At 40.7% G+C, this 21,763-nt stretch overlaps 1 protein-coding gene across 4 annotated transcripts in view; it reads right to left on the bottom strand.

Annotated features, from left to right (window-relative positions):
* The window catches only part of GPBP1L1 (GC-rich promoter binding protein 1 like 1), a 62,989-nt gene that overhangs the window by 32,392 nt on the left and 8,834 nt on the right, over positions 1-21,763 (bottom strand). For all 4 annotated transcript variants that reach the window (XM_012434544.3, XM_012434545.3, XM_012434546.3 and 1 more), the window contains exon 2: positions 473-1,525. The gene's annotated coding sequence lies outside the window, so the exon portion shown is untranslated. The remainder of the gene's footprint in view (positions 1-472; positions 1,526-21,763) is intronic.

Consider the following 21,763-nt stretch of genomic DNA (forward strand, 5'->3'; position numbering starts at 1 on the left):
GGCAGATCACTTGAGCCCAGAAGTTCCAAGACCAAACTAGGCAAAGTGGCAAAACTCCATCTATACAAAAACTAATAAAGAAGCCAGGTGTGGTGGCACATGCCTGTGGTCCCAGCTACTCTGGAGTTGCTAAGGTGGGGGAATCATCTGAGCTGGGAAGGTTGAGGCTGCGGTGATCTGAGGTTGCACCATGGCACTCCAGCCTAGGTGATAGAGTGAGACACTGCCTCAGGGTGGGGGAAAAAAGATCTTCCTAGAGAAGGATGATGCAACCTCTCAAGAGCTTTTCTATTTAGTTCATATTAATTTCTTCAAATACCAACTAGCATCAGTTTTCCTGAAATCTGTTGGTGTCTTCAAATCACCCTACTGATATTCTCCAAAATTAAATACATCAGAAAGGAGTATGTGTTTTTCATGATGCATATACATAGAGTTTTCTTTCAAAGTAAGATAGATGGAGAATATTTACCCCAGAGTGCAACCTCTGTGGTCCTGTTTCTGAACTCAAGTCAGCCAGCTGGATCTCCCACGAGGTTTTCTTCTTAAAAGGGTGTTTAAGTAATCTGGCCGGCAGCACGACTTATGATGAAGCACAAAGAAGCCAGGTTCTGTGTGGATCTCTCAGTCCCCTCAACTGCTCATCTTAAACTACTTGGTTCCTGACACGTTTTCAAAAGGGGAAAGGGGAAAAGGGGAAGGGGGGAAGGGGAACATAAAAAGTATTTGTTACATTTAAAAAAGGGGGGGAAGGGGAAAGAGCTGTATCTATGTTCACCTCATTCAACTTCCTTGAGTTATGGCACTATGATGTTGCTTAATTAGGTAAGACATGGATATCTGCACTGAGTGCAAACACTGTTCAAAACAAGGTCATAGCTAGAAAGACTGATGGGCTCAAGTGTGGACAAGTAATGTCATCAAGGTGATAGATCAAAAATATAATATTAAAGCCCTATAAAAGATCTGAGCAGTCAACTCCAAAACATCCACATGACAAGGTCATTAAAATACAAATCTCATTATTCTTACTCATGCAACTGCTAAAAAATAGTGTGCAGGTATGTATTTATATTTGCCTTAACCTTCAAAATCTAGGGACGTAAATCTTGTCTTTGCTAAAAAAATAGAAATAAAAATATATCAGACAGGAACTTGCTACACTTTTCTCTCCACAAACAGCAGCTTTCAAGGCAAATTTCTTGGTATAAAGCTCCTAAATGTATATTCTATTTCTTTGGCCTTTACTATTTATAAATTCAGAGCAAAGTTAAAACATTAGAGAGATGGGTGGGATGGGTATTAAGAAACAGTCAAGGAGAAATATAGTTCAAAAATGAGGATTTCTTCTCTTCAGTTTTCTGTGTTTCACTTGTTCTGCTCCTTCCCAATAACTGAATTGAGCCACTGGAAGGAGATACGAAGAATCTTCTACTGCTTTGGTAGAGAAGTCACTTATTAATATTATTTTGGATCCATTTCCACCATTTCACAATCATTTGAAAGGCCACACGAATCTATCACTCTGTAAATGAAAAAACAAAACACATGAAATCACATATGTATATGTCATATATACATATATATATAAAGAGAGAGAAAAAAAGAGAGAGAGAGCGCTGCTAAAATGAGACACAGTTAAATAATCAAATCAAGGTACTGAGAACCAAAACCCTTAAGTCCAATTTAGATACTAGGGATTTATTATGTTCACCACCTATATCAATAAGATGACTCGGCTATAAATCTTTTGGGATTTCAGAAAAGTCACCTAAACAGAGTTTGCTTTTTTATATAACCACTTTTGTAATCAGCTATCTAAGGTATTCAGAAATGCAAAATAACGGGTCTTTCAGACCCATTATTCTCTCATAAATGGAACAGGATGCCATGAGTGGTCAAAGGGCCATAGAGCTTGCTGGTGTATTACCAAAGTCACCAACTACCTATTTGTTTAGGACTAGCCACAGCTAGGATCCTTAAAATAAGATATCTGTCACAGTATTTTTTACGTATTTATATGGTGTATATTTTTATATATCTGGCTCTCAATTCAGAGATTTAAAACTTTTATAATTTAACTTGTTATGCACTGAGATGAAACAAAAATTTCTTTGGTAGTTTATCAACATTCTTTCAGGGGATACAAATTATTTATTTACTTATTATTTAAGAAACAGGGTCTCACCCTATCACCTAGGCTGGAGTGCAGTGACTTGATCGTAGTTCACTGCATCCTTCAACTCCAAGGCTTAAGCAATCCTCTCACCTCAGCTTCCCGAGTAGCGAAAACTATGGGACCACAAGTGTGCACCATCATGCCCATCTAATTTTTAAAAACGTTTTTTGTAGACACAGGGTCTCACTTTGTTGCCCAGGCTGGTCTTGAATTCCTAGCTTCAAGCAATCCTCCTGTTTTGGCCTCTCAAAGTGCTGAAATTACAGGTGTGAGCCACAGTGGCTGGCTGTAGGAAGATATTCAGAAGCCTAGCAATACTGTTTTAAAGTTCATGGGAATAAGAAACACCAAATTCAGGATAGTAAGTATCTCTGGGGAAATGAAGGGAAATAAAAAAAGAGGTCCCAGAGAGTTTCGACTTTATCTATAATGCATTATTTCTCAAGTTGAGTGATGGGTACAAGATGACTATTCACTTGTTGCTCTTTTTATAAACTTCTAACACTTAAAAGAATATTAGGCCGGGCGCGGTGGCTCATGCCTACAATCCCAGCACTTTGGGAGGCCGAGGTGTGTGGATTACTGGAGGTCAGGAGTTCAAGACCAGCTTGGCCAACATGGTGAAACCCCGTCTCTACTAAAAATACAAAATTAGGCTGGGTGCAGTGGTTCACACCTATAATCCCAGCACTTTGGGAGGCTGAGGCGGGTGGATCACGAGGTCAGGAGATTGAGAACATCCTGGCCAACATGGTGAAACCCCATCTTACTAAAAATACCAAAAAAGTAGCTGGGCGTGGTGGTGCACGCCCATAGTCCTAGCTACTCTGGAGGCTGAGGCAGGAGAATTGCTTGAACTCAGGAGGCAGAGATTGCAGTGAGACAAGATTGAGCCATTGTACTACAGCCTGGGTGACAGCACAAGAATCTATCTCAAAAAAAAAAAAAAAATTAGTGGGGCGTGGTGGCATGCGCCTGTAATCCCAGTTTCTTGGGAGGCTGAACCAGAAGAATCTCTGGAACCCAGGAGTTGGAGGGTTGCAGTGAGCTGAGGTCGCACCATTGCACTCTAGCCTGGGCAAAAAGAGCAAAACGTGTGGTAAGGAGGGAATTGCGTGGTAAGGGAGGAGGTGGTAACTGGAAGTTGGTTAATACTGAGAAATGATTAAAGTTAAAAATATTAAGAAAAAAATGGGAGCCATATTTCTTACCATGGGAGAAAGGAGGCAATGAGAAAGAGAATTTAGGAATAAATACGCAATATAACATCTGGAGCAGTACTTAATAAAAAATGAGGTTTAAAAACATTATTCTCAGCCATCTGCAGTCCTAACACTTTGGGAGGCTGAGGTGGGTAGATCACTTGAGGTCAGGAGTTCAAGACCAGCCTGGTCAACATGGTGAAACCCCGTCGCTACTAAAAATACAAAAATTAGCCAGGTGTGGTGAGGCATGCCTATAATCCCTGCTACTTGGGAGGCTGAGGCATAAGAATTGCTTGAACCTGGGAGGTGGAGGTTGCAGTGAGTCAAGATCGCGCCACTGCACTCCAGTCTCCAGCCTGGGCAACAGAGTAAGACTGTCTCAAACAAACAAACAAACAACAACAAAACCACCACCACTAACAACAACAAAAGCCAGTATCAACCTCCACCTCCTAGGCTCAAGCGATTCTCCTGCCTCAGCCTCCAGAGTAGGAGGGATTACAGGCATATGCCACCATCGTCCACCTACTTTTTGTATTTTTAGTAGAGACGGGGTTTCACCATGTTGGCTAGGCTGGTCTTGAACTCCTGACCTCAGGTGATCCACCCTCCTCAACCTCCCAAAGTGTTGAGATTACAGGCGTGAGCCACTGTACCTGGCCTCATTACTGTTTCTTTAGTACAATTCAAAATTGTTGGCCAGCTACAGCGGCTCACACCTGTAATGGCAGCACTTTGGGAAGCTAAGATGGGCTGAGACATGGTGAAACACGTCTCTACTAAAAATACAAAAATTAGCCAGGCCTGGTAGTACATGCCTGTGGTTCCAGCTACTCAGGAGGCTGAGGCAGGAGAATCACTTGAACCTGGGAGGCAGAGGTTGCAGTGAGCTGAGATCCCGTCACTGCACTCCAGCCTGGGTTACAGAGCCAGATTCCATCTCAAAAAAAATAAAAAAGCAAAAAAACTCCAAAATTGTTTTTATATAGGCCTATACCTGTAACTCCCAGTAATAGACATATGATGAAACTATCCCTGTAGTGAAGTTATTCTGGAAAAATAATCAAATCAAGCATCCTTATGGAAAAGATATAATTAACTGTTTGGTGCATACATTTTATCTTAAGAATTCTGGTTGAAACCACAGAGAACCTCAAGCTCAAGGCAGAGAGATAAATCACCTAACAGGGTACAAAACTGTTGGACACAAAGGAAAATGCCTCAATTTTCATCATAAACAATTCCCTCTTTTCAATCACCACTAGGTACTTTCCAGTTTTTCGACTGACACACACCGCCATCTTTTCAGTGTTTCACGTACCAAATCCTAAGTTTCTGTAGCAGAGTCCCAACCTAGGCAGTGACTGTAGAAGAAATACTAAATAGCAATACTTTGCTACTGTTACAGGTCCTACAACTGTTATATATCCCATAACAATTACTTACCCATCACCTTCAACATACTCTGATACCTGAAGTGTAAGAGTGTAACCTAAACATGTATGTGCAGAGTATGTGGTTGAGAGGAGATGCACTGTAAATGGGGGCATTTAATCAAACAGCACAAATAAAAGAAGGTAGATAAAAAGAAATTTCTGTTCTGGAAGTAAAAGACTAAAAGGAAAAATGCCAAAACGTTAAAAACGGTTTTATTAGGATGGTGGAATTATGGGCATTTTGTTTGTTTTATTTTCTATTAGTCAAAATGTTTTGTAACGAACTTACTTTGCAAATTTTAAATTAAAGATCTTTACTGATGCCTTTGGGGCTGTGGCTATTTTTACAGAATGACTAACTGTGAGATTTCTGCTTATTACTAAAAAATTCTGAGAAGGAAAAACGTATCACTTAAAATTCTCTTAACCTTTTTTTTTTTGAGAAAGTAGAGCAGGATCCTGAGTAGCTGGGACTATGGGTGAGTACCCCCATGCTCAGCTAATTTAAAAAAAAACTCTTCTGCACAGATGGGGTCTCACTATGTTGCCTAGAGTGGTCTCAAACACCTGAGCTCAAGCATATTATAGAATCTTTTTTTTGAGATGGAGTCTTGCTCTGTCACCCAGACTGAAGTCCAGTGGTGTGATCTCAGCTCACTGCAATCTCTGCCTCCCAGGTTTAAGCGATTCTCCTGCCTCAGCCTCCTGAGTAGCTGGGACTACAGGTGCGTACCACCATGCCTGGCTAATTTTTTTGTATTTTTAGTAGAGATGGGGTTTCACCATATTGTTCAGGCTGGACTTGAATTCCTGACCTCAGGTGATCCATCCACCTCAGCCTCCCAAAGTGCCAGGATTACAGACGTGAGCTACTGTGGTGGGCCTTTTTTTTTGAGACAAAATCTTACTTTGTCACCCTAGCTGGAGTGCAGTAGCATGATCCAGGCTCACTGCAACCTTTGCCTCCTCCCGGGTTCAAGCAATTCTCATGCCTCAGCCTCCTGAGTAGCTGGGATTACAAGCACCCTCCACCACACCCATCTAATTTTTGTATTTTTAGTAGAGATAGGGTTGCACCATGTTAGCCAGGCTGGTCTTGAACTCCTGAGTCACTGCACCTGGCCTCACAGAACTTTTAAAAAACATGAAAGATGGCTGAGTGTGGTGACTCATGCCTGTACTCCCAGCACTTTGGGAGGCTGAGGCAGGTGGATCACCTGAGGTCAGGACTTCAAGACCAGCTGGGCCAACATGGTGAAACCCTGTCTCTACTGAAAATATAAAAATTAGCTGGGCGTGGTGGCTGACACTTGTAATACCAACTAGTTGAGAGGCTGAGGCAGGAGAATCGCTTGAACCCAGGAGACGAAGGAGGTTGCAGTAAGCCGAGATCACACCATTGCACTCCAGCCAGGGTGACAAAGCAAGGCTGTCTCACCAAAAAAAAAAAAAAAACACATGAAAGACTAGATTGGAGGGGAAATCAAGATTCTTTCTTTGAACAATTTTTAAATGTGAGATGTCAAGCATGTGCTCTAGAGCTAAAAGGAGACGTGTGTTCTAGGGGTAGAATTATGGTTATTGTATTTGGTAGACAAAATGCTGACAATTACCAGAATTGGTTGGGGAATAGGTGAAATCTAAAAAGAATATAGAGATGGAAAAGTTTCCAAGTCTTGTCTATTTCATTATTTCTTTTCCATTTGTTACTTGTGCCTCTTCTTCAAGGTCAAATTACTCTCAAACTTAAAAAACTAATTTCTTAGGCACTACTAGTCTCTTTCCACCATCTGCCTCAGCCTCTCTTAGTTGCCAATCTCTGTTCCTAGACCTAGGATCTAATTATATCACTCCCTGCTAAAAAATTTCTGGTTTTCCACCAATACAATAGGATTTAAATTCCTCAGTCTAAAAGACAAGAAATAAGTCTTTCCCCCGTTCCTCAAAAAACAGCCTAAAAAGTCTCCTTTAATTTTCTATCTGGAAGTAATCCCTGCCTCTGAAATCTTCAAAGTCTGTTTTTTTGTTTTGTTTTGTTTTGTTTTGTTTTGAGACGGAGACTTGCTCTGTTGCCCAAGATAGAGTGCAGTGGCATCTTGGCTCACCGTAGTAACCTCCACCTCCCGGGTTCAAGCAATTCTCCTGTCTTAGCCTCCCAAGTAGCTGGGACTACAGGTGTCCACCACCAAGCCCAGCTAATTTTTGTATTTCTAGTGGAGACGAGGTTTCACCATGTTGGCCAGGCTGGTCTCAAATTCCTGACCTCTTGATCCACCTACCTAGGCCTCCCAAAGTGCTGGGATTACAGGCATGAGCCACTGCGCCCACCCTCAAAGTACTTTAATTGTGCCTACTAGGCTACTAACACTTACTTCTTCCAGAATAGTCATAAATGTTTATCTTAGCTCCAAAAGTAGCCAAACACTTGTCACTTCTAAGAATCCCAACTTGCTATTCTTTGAAACATGCATACGATGTAACTAGCATGATCATGCATATGGTAAGGATTCAAAAATTTGATAAAGTTTTACAAATTACAATAAAGTAAAAATGAAGAGAAATTAGAAACCTCATGTATTACCAGTAGAAATGTAAAATGGTGCAGCTACTATGGATAACTGGTTCAATAATGAAATACCATATGATCTAGTAATTCTACTTCTAGGTATATATCCAAGACAAATAAAAACATGTCCACACAAACACTTGTACGTGAATGTTCACAGCAGCCTTATTCACAATAGCTACAAAGCAAAAACTCAAATGTCCATCAATAGATGGATTAACAAAATACTGTATATTACACGACAGACTATTATTCAGCTCTAAAAAGGAAAGGAAGTACTGATAGAAGCTACAACACAGATGAATCACGAAAATATCATGTTAAATGAAAGAAGGCAGACATAAAAACTGTAAATTGTATTATTTCACTTATATGAAACATCCAATTCCACAGAGTTAGAAAACACATCAGTGATTACCAGGGACTGGGAAGAGGAGGAATGGGGTATGACTGCTTAATATATATGAAAATTTAGTTTGGGGTAATGAAAGGTTCTAGAACTACATAGTGGTACAATGCTGAGAATGTACTCATGCCATGGAATTGCACACTTTTTCAGTTGGTTACAATGGTAAATCTTGTGTGTATTTTCCCGTAATTACAAAAATTATAGGCCAGACATGGTGGCTCACACCTGTAATCCCAGCACTTTGGGAGGCCAAGGCAGGCAGATCATGAGGTCAGGAGTTCCAGACTGGCTTAGCCAACATGGTGAAACCCCGTCTCTACTAAAAATACAAAAATTAGCCGGGCATGGTGGTAGGTTCCTTGAATCCGGGTGGCAAAGGTGGAAGTGAGCCGAGACCACACCACTGCACTCCAGCCAGCCTGAGCAACAGAGCAAGATTCCATCTCAAAAAAAAAAAATTATATATATAATATATATATATGCAGTCTATGTTAATATTAAATACATACAATCTTTTTCAGATTACATAAGTACTTTTGCTCCTTCTCTACAAATTCCCTGTATCTGAATACTTGATCCAACATTGATCAATACTTGATCCAACCATTTATTCATAAACATTTGTCAAATACTTTACCTCTTCAAAACCTCCAACTTAATGAGCACCTCGCATGTCAGGCACTCTATTCGGTTCTTCACAACATGACCTAACTTTGTATTTTATAATTAAGTTTATACTGCTAGGAGAGCACCTCTCTGGCCAAGGGCCTTATCTCAATTGCCTCTACTTCAGGCTCCTTTTACCTAGATAAAACACTACTAGTGCTCTTGACTTCAACCACTCATTTTCTCCAGAGTCCAAGAGCATCACCAATTACTCCTTCTGGTAACTTCAACTTTGATTTACAGTCCACTCAATTAACAAAAAAACTACTCAATTCTCCAACTGGAAACAAACCCCCTTCTTAGAACCTGTATCTTGCTCCAGGTATATACTTTATATGCTTTACTCTCCAGTCTTTTTTTTTTTTTTGAGACAGTCTCACTCTGTCAACCAGGGTGGAGTGCAATGGTGCAATATGGGCTTACTGCAACCTCCACCTCCTGGGTTCAAGTGATTCTTGTGCCTCAGCCTCTCGAGTAGCTCAGATTACAGGCATATATACACCTGTATTTTTGTATTTTCAGTAGAGACAGAGTTTCACCATGTTGGCCAGGCTGGTCTCCAATTCCTGGCCTCAAGTGATCCACATGCCTCAACTTCCCAGTGTGCTGGAATTACAGGTGCAAGCTTCCCCACCTGGCCTGTCCTCCAGTCTTAACAAAAATCTATACAGAACAGTGTACTCTTATTGTCCTTATTTCCTCACTCCCCCGTTTATTCCTCAACCCACAGAAAACTACCTTTCCCCCACAGCTCTAATGACTGATGCCCTTCTAATTTCAAAATATTCCCATTAAGTTAATCTAACTAGTATACAATAGGCATAAATAAGTTTGCAGAGAAATGATTGATGAATGACAGTGAACAAAAGATTTGCATTGAAATAAAAATGAATACATTTATAGTATTCAAAATAGTATAGGAGTATTTATCATTTTTTTTAAGTTCCTAACTAAATTAAATCTAACACTTAATAGAACATGGGCCGGGTGCAGTGGCTCACGCCTGTAATCCCAGCACTTTGGGAGGCCAAGGAGGGTGGACCACGAGGTCAAAAGATCGAGAGCATTCTGGTCAACATGGTGAAGCCTTGTCTCTACCAAAAATACAAAAATTAGCTGGGCATGGTAGCAGAGGTTGCGGTGAGCTGAGATCATGCCACTGCACTCCTGCTTGGTGACAGAGTGAGACTCTGTCTCAAAAAGAAAAGACAAAACCACCACCTGGCCAGGCATGGTGGCTCACACCTGTAATCTCAGCACTCTGGGAGGCTGAGGCAGGTGGATCACTTGCGGTCAGGGGTTCAAGGCCAGCTTGGCCAACGTGGTGAAACCTCGTCTCTACTACAAATACAAAAATTAGCTGGGCGTGATGGCACACACCTGTAATCCTGGCTACTTGGGAGACTGAGGCACAAGCATTGCTTAAGTGGCAGAGGTTGCAGCGAGCCAAGATCACACCACTGCACTCCAGCCTGGGCAACAGAGCAAGACTCTGTCTCAAAAACAAAAACAAAACAAAAAACCCAAAACAGAACACCTGCATCTACATATAAGGGTGAAGAAATGTTCCTGAAATGAATCTAGTAAGTTAATGGCTGATGTAATGCCCTAAACTTGAAAAACTTCATCAGCCTGGGCAAAATAGGGAGACCCGGTACCTACAAAAAATTTAAAACTTAGCCAGGCATGGTGATGGGTGTCTCTAGTTTCAGCTACTTGGGAGGCTCAGGTGAGAGAATCGCTTGAGCCCAGGACTTCAATGTTACAATGGTGCTATGACTGTAGCACTGCACCCCAGTCTAGGTAACAGTGAGACCCTGTCTAAAAAATTTGAAATTAAAAACTTCATTTAATTTCAATACATTCTCCATCTGTCATTGATATAACATTTTAATTTTGTTAAAGGCATAATTTTGAGCACATCTTCAACCATGAAATAAGATTTCCATTCTATCTATACTATATACAAGAATTAGTAGAGTAACTGGGACTACAGGTGCACACCACTACGCCCGGCTAATTTTTTGTATTTTTAGTAGACAGGGTTTCACTGTTAGTTAGGATGGTCTTGATCTCCTGACCTCGGGATCTGCCTGACTAGGCCTCCCAAAATGCTGGGATTACAGGTGTCAGCTACTGCACCTGGCCATTAAAACTAATTTTTGATGGATTGTGAAGTGACTTTTAGTAAATAAAAGGATCCAAAGAACTGAGTGGCACTGATATAACAGTTACCTAACATCCTTAGAACTTATATCCATAAAAACATAAGTTGACCCAAAACTGAATTCATTTTAGTAAGTAATATTTTCCCATAGTACTGGTCATCTATCTATCTTTATCTGTCTCCCACTGATCCCAAGCACATGGAACACTATCTGGCACATAGCAGATAATAAATATTTCCTGAATGAGTACATTAATAAATGGTTTGGTGACTAGTAGGGCAGTATATCTTCAACTTCACAAGGTAACGTCATAATACTTCCGAACAAGGTGTAACCAGTTTCCAGCATCAGCAGGGGCATTTTAAGCGTTCCCTCTGCTTTACAGCTTCAACCAAACTATATATGGCCAGACTGGGTTATTCTTTGCTCTGCTGGTGGTATAACACGGTCACCTACTGTGATCTTTTAATCTATTTATCCGGTCTTTGTATTTCCCTTTTTATAAAGTACTTATTCTTTCTATCATTCTTCTTTTGGTTGTTGATCTTATTTAATGTAAGCAAATAAATCAGATACAAATCCTTTGATTACATGAGTTGCAAAAACCTTTTTCCATTTCATGGGTTATCTTTTGATTTTCTTTTCTATGTTTTTGATGAACATACGTTCTTAATTTAGATGCAGTCAAAGTTGCTGGTCATTTCCTTTATGATTCGCATCTCTACGTCTTATTTATAACAGCTCTTCTTCTCCAAGGTCCAAAGAATTTACCTATATTGACTTCTTAGTTTTAAGTTTTGTCTTTCACATTTAGGACTTCGATCAGTTGGAAATGATTTGTATATGGTTGAAACCCAGGCCCAATTAAATTATTTTCCACATGAAAAAAAATTATCCCAGACGTATTCTTTTTCCACTGATTTATATAGCCAGCTCTATCAAAAACTGTTTCTATATATGTATGGGTCTGCTGCCAAATTTCTGTTCCATTGACTTATTTACCTATTTCTACACTATTACCATATGTCTTAACTATTATGCCTTTACAACAATATTCTGATATGTATCAGAGCAAGGCCCTCTCCCCTCATAACATACCTATTAAACGTCTTGGCTATTCTTGGCTCTCTGGCTTTTTTTTTTTTTTTTTTGAGACAGAGTCTCACTCCATCACCTACACTGGAGTACAATGGTGCGATCTCGGCTCACTGCAACCTCTGCCTCCCAGGTTCAAGTGACTCTCATGCCTCACCCTCCCAAGTAGCTGGGATTACAGGCATGTGACACCATGCCCGGCTAATTTTTGTAGTTTTAGTATACACAGGTGTTCACCATGTTGGCCAGGCTGATCTTAAACTCCTAGCCTCAAGTGACCCACCTCCCTCGGCCTCCCAAAATGCTGGAATTATAGGGATGAGCCACTATGCCCAGCCTCTCTGGCTCTATAATATAAATTTTAAAACAGGCCAGGCACAGTGAGTGGTACATGCCTGTAATTCCAGCACTTTGGGAGGCTGAGGTGAGAGAATCACTTGAGCTCAGGAGTTTGAAATTAAACTCAGCAGCATGACAAAAACCCATCTCTACAACAAAGAAAATACAAAAATTAGCTGGGTGTGGTGGCCCTGTAGTCCCAGCCATGCAGGAGGCTGAGGTGGGAGGATTGCTTGAACCTGGGAAGTGGAGGCTGCAGCGAATAGAGATGGCATCACTGCACTCCAGGCCTCGGTGACAGAGCAAGACTCTGTCTCAATAAATAAATAAATAAATTTTAAAACAACTACATCAAATATAAGGGGGAAAATCCTGTTACGACATTGCTTGCAATGGCAACAAATATAGATCAAAATGGGAGAACTGACATCTTCATAATAAATGGTCCAAATCATGAGCATGGTTAATTTATTATTTAGGTCTTCTTTAACATCCTCAAATAAAGTTCTAAACTTTTCTCCCTAAAGATGCTGTATGCTGTATCTCTTTTTTAAAAGATTTACTCAGGCTGGGCGCGGTGGCTCACCCCTGTAATCTCAGCACTTTGGGAAGCTGAGGGGAGCGGATCACAAGGTTAGGAGTTCGAGACCAGCCTGGCCAACATGGTGAAACCCACCTGTAATAAAAATATAAAAAATTAGCTGGGCATGGTGGCAGGCACCTGTAATCCCAGCTACTTGGGAGGCTGAGGCAGGAGAACTGCTCGAACCCCGGAGACAGAGGTTGCAAGGAGCCGAGATTGCACCACTGCACTCCAGCCTGGGCAACTATGAGATTCCTCTCAAAAAAAAAAAAAAAAAAAGATTTAATCTTAGATACCTTATATATATATATATTTTATGCTGTTGCATTATTTCCTTTAAATGGATGTTTACTGCAGGCAACCTTGCTAAACTCTTATTAATTCTAATAATTTGTCTATAGATTCCACAAATAATAAGAGACAGAAAAACTCTTTTTACAGACATGTTAACTTTTAGGTGTCCATCAGACATTGAAGTGGAGATGTTAAATAGATAGTTGGATATGAGTCTGTAGTTCATGGTAGAAGTACAGACTGGAGACAAATTTTATTTCAATCCATGGACCCAGATGAGATCATCAACAAAGTGAATGTAAAAAGAGATAGAACCTTGATATGTAACTTTAAATACTGGGGAGACGGAGGAAAAAAACCATCAAAGTGTGGGGACCCAGAATCTAAGCAGAAACATATTTCAAGAAGGTAGGAGTGACCTTTATCAAATGTTACTAAATAACATAAAAAGCTGAGAACTGATCACTGGATTCACATGAAGTGTCAGTGATGATGTTAGATAGGGGAGGTGGTGAAAGCCTAATTTCAATGAGATCAAGAAGGAAGGAATTTGAGACTAAAAGTGCAGACAACTTATTTATTTATTTTTGAGACAAGAATTTCACTCTTGTTGCCCAGGCTGGAATGCAATGCCACGCTCTCAGCTCACCACAACCTCTGGCTCCCAGGTTCAAGCGGTTCTCCTACCTCAGCCTCCAGAGTAGTTGGGATTACAGGCATGTGCCACCATGCCTGGCTAATTTTATATTTTTAGTAGAGATGGGGTTTTTCCCTGTTGGTCAGGCTGGTCTTCAACTCCCAACCTCAGGGGATCTGCCTGCTTCAGCCTCCCAAAGTCCTGGGATTACAGGCATGAGCCACTGTGCCCAACCTAACAGTTCTTTTTTTTTTTTTTGAGACGGACTTTTCACTCTTGCTGCCCAGGCTGGAGTGTAGTGGCTCCATCTTGGCTCACTGCAACCTCCGCTTCCTGGGTTCAAGCGATTCTCGTGCCTCAGCCTCCCAAGTAGCTGGGATTACAGGTACACACCACCATGCCCGAGTAATACTTTCGTATTTTTATTAATTATTATTATTATTATTGAGACGGAGTTTCACTCTTATTGCCCAGGCTGGAGTGTAATGGCATGATCTCGTCTCACCGCAACCTCCACCTCCTGGGTTCAAATGATTCTCCTGCCTCAGCCTCCCGAGTAGCTGGGATTACAGGCATGCGCCACCACGCCCAGCTAATTTTGTATTTTTAGTAGAGATGGGGTTTCTCCATGTTGGTCAGGCTTGTCTCGAACTCCTGACCTCAGGTGATCTGCTCACCTCGGCCTCCCAAAGTGCTGGGATTACAGGCATGAGCCACCGTGCCCGGCCTGACAACTCTTTTGAGAAGTGTTGCTACAGAACAGAGAAAAGGAACATGTAGACTAGAAAGGGATTTGTGGTCAAAAGAAGTTTTTTACTGCACTGATAGGAATAACCCAGTAGAGAGAGAAAACTTGATGCAGCTGATACAGAAACTGCTGAAATAATATCCTTCAGTAGTTCAGAGGGGTGAGATCTGACATACCAATAGAGACTGGTCTTTAACAGGCTCATGCATACTTCATTTACAGGAACAGGTGGAAAGGCAGAATACATGGCTACTAATACAATGAAAGCCTGGAAGGTCTACCCTGATTGCTTCTATCTTTTCAACGAAGTAGAAAGAAAGACCTTCAGCTAAAAGTGTGGGTTGGTGCAGAGGAGTTGAGGGGTATGAGAAGAATTAAAGCATGAAACTGGAGAATGAGCTACAGAGATACAGTAGAGCTTCCCAGCAGAGTAAGGGCCCACACCTATAAGCTATCATGACTGACTCCCTGAAGTCTCTTGCTGTTCTCACTGACTCATACCCAATTCCCCAAACGCCAATCTAAGATCCCAGTTCTTTCTTACTTTGCTCATCACCCGTGAAGCTGATTGTGGCTGAAAGAGACACAAGCATGCTTTTAAATATTTGTTTTCTACAACAAAAAACCCTAACCAATATACTCTCAAAAGTCAATGACAGCTGGGTACAGTGGCTCAAGCTTATAATCCCAACTACTCCAGAGGCTAAATCACAAGAATCTCCTGAACCCAGGAGGCGAAGCTTGTAGTGAGGCAAGATTGCGCCATTCTACTCCTGGCTGGGTGACAGAGCAACACTGTCAAAAAAAAAAAAAAAAAAAAAAAGAGAGAAAAAGTCAATGTCTTGTGAATCATCAACTTCAATGGCTTACACTGTTTAAATGTTCCTTAGCAAAACCCATCTTAAATCCCCTGATTTCCATTACATTACATCATTAGATCAGTAGTTCTCAAATCTGGATTACATCAAGCTAAAAAATTAAAAAAAAAAAAAAGTTAATCTTACATTGATAATATTCACAAAGGGCTGAGGTCTTTGTCAGAGAGCAGCACTGAGTGACAACCACTGCATTAAGATATCCTAACCTGTGATTACAGATGGTTCTCTAACTTACGATAGTTCAATTTAAAATTGTTCAACTTTACAATGGTGTAAGGTGAGAAAGCAACTCAGTAGAAACCATACTTTGAATTGTGATCTTTGCCCACGCTAGCAATATGCAGTACAATACTTTCATGTGATGCTGGGCAGTGGCAGGGAGCCATAGCTCCCAGTCAGTCACAAGGGTCAAACATGAGTAAACAACTGATACTGTACAGGGTTATGTGTTGCCAGATGATTCTGCCCAATAGCAAGCCAGTGTAAGTGTTTTGAAAACGCATAAGGTAGGCCAGGCTAAGCTATGATGATGCTTGGTACGTTAGGCATATAAAGTGCATTTTCAACTTAACAATATTTTCAAATTACAATGGGTTTATCAGGATGTAAGTCAAGGAGCATCTCTACTTTTTATCGGATTCTTTTCCTTTCTCCTGCCAATGTAATGGTTCCTTAAATGCTTTCGTGTAGACCTTTTCTTGTTTTTCTGTGTTCTTCATTATCTCACCAATTTTCAAGACTTCAGGTCTCTAAGTGAGTGACTTAAATTCTTGCTTCATGGACTCATCACAATGCATTACACTTACCTTTTTACGTATTTATCTCCCTTATAAATGGGACACACTTGGTAGAGATTAAAAGTAAAGGTGATCATCTCCCATCTTTCTACAAACAGGGTCTATATATTGGGTGCCCAATAAATGGTATTTTTTTTTTTTTGAGGCGGAGTTTCGCTCTTTGTTACCCAGGCTGGAGTGCAATGGCGCGATCTCAGCTCACCACAGCCTCCGCCTCCTGGGTTCAGGCAATTCTCCTGCCTCAGCCTCCTGAGTAGCTGGGATTACAGGCACGCGCCACCATGCCCAGCTAATTTTTTGTATTTTTAGTAGAGACGGGGTTTCACCATGTTGACCAGGATGGTCTCGATCTCTTGACCTCATGATCCACCCGCCTCGGCCTCCCAAAGTGCTGGGATTACAGGCGTGAGCCACCGCACCCGGCCCATAAATGGTATTTTTTAAAGAAGTGTGGTAATTCCACCAATTAATATCCCCTTCAGCTTAACTGCTCTTTTTTGAGACAGGGTCTCACTCCGTTGCCCAGGCTGGAGTACAGTGGCACAATCATGGCTCATTTCAGCTGACCTCCCAGGCTTGAGCAATCCTCCCACCTTAGCCTCCCAAGCAGCTGGGACTACAGACACATATCACCGCACCCAACTAAATTTTGTATTTTTTGTAGAGACAGGGTCTTGGCCATATTGCCCAGGCTGGTCTCAAACTCCTGAACTCAAGCAATCCACCAGCCTCAGCCTCCCAAAGTGCTAGGATTATAGGCATGAGCCACCGTACCCAGCCTTCTTACTGTTCTTAAGGGCTCTCCTTGAGCATTTCTTATTCCTTAAACTGCAGATCCTAAGACTATAGTATGTTTATCTTTAAATATTCACTAGCCCTAATATTTCTTTTCCAAAATCTCATGATATGAACCACATAGGTTTAAGAGATTTCCTTCAAAGGACTGTATAATCCTACAGTAGTCTATACCCATTTTCTAGCTGCACATAAAGCTTCCCTCCTAAGTACTCAATAAGGAGAACTCAGGGGTTATTGGTGCCGCCTTCTTTTATTTCTAATTCTCAACAGAAAAGAGCCCCAAGCCATTTTCTACCTTAGTACTGCTTATTTTAACTACAGCAGAGAGAAATTCCTATTTAAGATTTTCTGAAGAATATGAAATTTGAGCAAGTCTTTCATGAACCAAAAGGGGATATAAGATACTTTAAGATGTTATTCCCCATACAGCAGTTCTATCTATTAAGAAAATACTTGGGGCCGGCTAGGCGTGGTGGCTCACACCTGTAATTCCAGCACTTTGGGAGGCTGAGGCGGGCGGATCATGAGGTCAAGAGATCGAGACCATCCTGGCCAACATGGTGAAACCCTGTCTCTACTAAAAAATACAAAAATTAGCTGAGTGTGGTGGCATGTGCCTGTAGTCCCAGCTACTTGGGAGGCTGAGGCAGGAACATTGCTTGAACCCAGGAAGCAGAGGTTGCAGTGAGCTGAGATCGCACCATTGCACGCCAGCCTGGCGACAGAGCGAGACTCTGTCTCAAAGAAAAAAAAAAAAACAGAAAGAAAGTACTTGGGGCCAAGCGCAGCGGCTCATGCCTGTAACTCCAGCACTTTGGGAGGCCAGGGTGAACAGACTGCTTGAGCCGAGGAGTTTGTGACAAACCTGGGCAACATGGAAAGATCCCATCTCTACAAAAAAAAAAAAAAAAAATTAGCCAGGCATAGTAGCACATGCCTGCAACCCCAGCTACTTGAGAGGCTGAGGCACAAGAATTGCTAGAGCCTGGGAAGCAGAGGCTGCAGTAAGCTGAGACTGTGCCACTGCACTTCAGCCTGGGCAACAGAGGAAGACTCCATCTCAGGAACAACAACAAAAAAATTTAGCCAAGCATAGTGGCACTGTAGTCCCAATTACTTGGAAGGCTGGGGTGGGAGGATTGCTTGAGCCTGGGAAGGTGAAGGCTGCAGTGAGCCATGATGATCATGCCACTGCATTCCAGCCTGTGCTACGGTGCAAGACCCTGTCTCACAAAAGCAAAAACAAACAAAAGGGAAAGTACCTAATACTACGGTGATTAATATGGATATGTAACGTTTACTATGGAGTCTAATAAACAAAATCCCTGTAGTGGCTAGAAAAAGAAAAAAATATAAATGAACAAAAAATCTTATTTCTCTTACAAATTCAATGACAACAATGGGATTTCTGTACCCTTAAGAGGTGCATGAGAGAAATCAAGTGAAGTGCTATGAAATAATATAAAGCACAATATAAAACATTATCTTGAATTATTCACTAATTCATACTCTTAAAACCTGACTCAAATCATAAGAGACTATTTTATAACTATCAAACTGGCAAAAAAAAATTCTGACACTATGAAGTGTTGATGAAGATGAGGCACAAAGAATTCTCATATATTGCTGATTAGACTGCAAACTGTTACACAACCACTTTGGAAACTGGCAAACAACAAGCTGAAGTTGTAAAACCTCTATGATTAGGCTGGGCGTGGTGGCTCACACCTGTAATCCCAGCACTTTGGGAGACCAAGGCAGGCAGATCACAAGGTCAGGAGCTTTGGTCAACATGGTGAAATCCCGTCTCTATTATATATACAAAAATTAACCAGGCATGGTGGCACACGTCTATAATCCCAGCTACTCGGGAAGCTGAGACAGAAGAATCGCTTGAACCTGGTTGGAAGAGGTTGTAGTGAGCTGAGGTCACACCACTGCACTCCAGGCTGGGCGACAGCAAGACTCCATCTCAAATTAAAAACAAAAAACACTTCTAGGATCCACTAATTCTAATCACTCACAACCACAAGAAATACTGATAACATCCTACGACAGGGATGAACCTTGTAACACTGTGCTACATAAAAGAAGCCAGACACAAAAGATACATATTCTATTCTATTTATATGAAACATCTAGAATAGACAAATACAGAGAGAGAGAAAATAGATTAGTAGTTGTCTAGAGCTGGAGAGGAATGAAGAATGACTGCTAATGGTTACAGTTTATTTTAGGATAATAAAAACGTTCTAGAATTAGTAGCAACGGTTGCACAACTCTGAACATACTAAAACCACTAAATTGTACACTTTAAGTGTATTTTGTTATATAAATTATAGCTCAATGAAGCTGTTCCCAAAAAAGTCAAGACTGATGATTGACAAGGGAATGGGAAATCCTTCACCACCAAGGTAACACCATGCAAATTAGTTTCTTGCTCTAAGGGGAAAGGTTGTTTAATATATAGATAGAACTACCTTAATAACCAATTTTAGCATTACAATGTCTTTTGTGATACGATGCAAAATGAGGAACTGCTATGCGGTATTTTAGTCAACAATGTTTAAAGGTGAATCCATCAATCTGTCAGCTATGAACTTTAGAGAAAAATACAGGAATTAAAAAAGGAACAAGCTAAATAATACCACAAGGATGCAATCATACAAAACCACTCTAGGGTAAGTGACACAGTCTCAAAATCAATGTCACTGAAAAATAAAGATTATACTATATTAAAAAGATATAAAGAAATTAAACATACATATGCGACAAGGTCCTAAATCAGATAATGGCTTGGATAGCTAGCTGTAATAAACATTTTTTTTGGATCAGCCAGGGAAATATGAACGGCACCTGGGTATTAGAGGAAATGAACATTTACTCACATGGAAAGTGGGTATCACCAATTAAAAAACGCAAGTTGATCTCATTTAGTAAAATAAAAATAGAAACCTAAATATATGTGCTTAGACAATAATCTGGAAAAAAATGCACCAAGCTGTTAACAGTAGTAACTCCTGTGTGATGGGAATGCCAAGACTTTATTTTTGCATATCTATATAGTCTAATATTCTATATTATACATACACTGTTTCTGTAATAATAGAAAGATTATTAAAAGAAAGAATCACATGGAGAGCTTTAATAAACCACTGATGTCCAGGCCTTACCCCAGAAAAATTTAAAAAGATTGAGAACTATCGCTTTTGAGAATTGGGGCAGATAAACGGAAAAATTATCTGATAGGTCTTTTAAAAAGGATTTATCAGAAAACCTGAAAATTCAGAGAACAAATGAGAGTTTCCCTTGGCAAACACCAAAAACCAAAGGAAGCTAACCAGTCAAAATCCCTGCCAAGGTCATGCTACAGGAAGAGCCTGCTTAGGAAACTGCTCCAGCTAGCAATGCCACCACCAACGGCCATTGGCATGAATTCCAAACGGTCCCGCATCTTTGCATCTCTCACTTCTGGTGCAAGTCCCCAGTCAAAGTGAAGGGCATCTGACTGGCACAGGTTGGGTAACATGACCCAGCTCTAGATGACAGAGGTCCAGCACAGAAAGTTTATCTATATGGTATATGTATGTGTGCACCCAATCTTCTTTCCCAGCATCCTCTCCCACTAAGATTCACAAGAAAGCAGTACTGGAAGGGGGTTAAAATGGCAAACAGACAAAAGAAACAACAAAGGATCATTTTAAAGCCCAACTGGTAGAATGTTGAACACAGGAATTCTGCCAGTCCTGCCATTAGAAATAAAGTTGAATTACTTTGCCTTATTCTGCTTCACTGTTCCAAAAGAATTTTCTGAAAAGTAATTTCAGGCACAATGGCTCAAGTCTGTAATCCCATCATTCTGGGAGGCAAAGGTGGGAGGAACTGCTTGAGCCCAGGAGTTCAAGACCAGCCTGGACAACACAGTAAGACTCTAGCCATACAAAAATAATAATAATAATAATTAGCCCAGCATGGTGGTACACACTTATATTCCCAGCAGGGCTGGGGGCGAGGGGGGAGTGGGTGTGTGGGGATCCAGGGCAGAGCTGAGGTGGGAGGAGGTCAAGGCTGCAGTGAGGTATGATCATGCCACTGCACTATAGTCTGAGCAACAGAGCAAGACTCTGTCTCTACTTTTATCAGTTTCAGCAGCACCAAAAGGCTCTCTAATTCCCTATGACTGTAAGTAAACAGACTATTTGTAACATTTCAAAACCTATACAGTTTTTTCTTTAATAATACCTAGCTAATTAGGAGACTCTTGAATTGTTGTTGATTAGATGAGTGAATGTATGTAAAGTGTTAAGAATAATGCTCGGATGTTGTTCCCTCAAAAAAGAAAAAAGAATAGTGCCTAGCCTATAGTAAGTATACCATTAAGTGTGAATAATAGAATATCTAATGGTTGGAGGGTAGATAATAGGAAAAAAAATTCAGTATCGAGAAATTTTCATATTGAATATGCTGAGACACCTATTCATTAGTAACCAAAACCGGGAAATAACAACACGAAAAACCTATCATACTTAGCTTAATTTTCTAACAGAATAAATATACAAGTAGGGGAGAAAAAAAAAAAGGGCAGGAAACAAACTACCTGGAAAAGTTAATACTGAATTGGGCACCAAAGCAAACCAAACACTCTACATAATATCTCAAACGAGAGTAAATAACCCGTAAAGTTACTTACTCTATGTTGCTCAACAGGGAAATTGCAAAAAAATGATACAGATGAGAACCTCTGGACAAACTAGAAAATAAAAATCCCCAAATACACAGAATCACCTAACAAATTTAGTCTTATCAGTCCTCTCTATCTCCAAATCAAATCTCAATCTAAGCCTCTATATCCAACTACCAATTTACAAGGAATCAAGAAAATCTAGAATGTGGGAAACTGCAGGATAAATGACCTGGTTTCTTAAACAAAGTACAAGGAAAAAAACTGAGAAATATGCAAATTAA

This window comes from Aotus nancymaae, unplaced genomic scaffold (assembly GCF_030222135.1).
Source record: "Aotus nancymaae isolate 86718 unplaced genomic scaffold, 86718_ANA_hifiasm-v0.15.2.pri h1tg000007l, whole genome shotgun sequence".
Taxonomy (NCBI): domain Eukaryota; kingdom Metazoa; phylum Chordata; class Mammalia; order Primates; family Aotidae; genus Aotus; species Aotus nancymaae.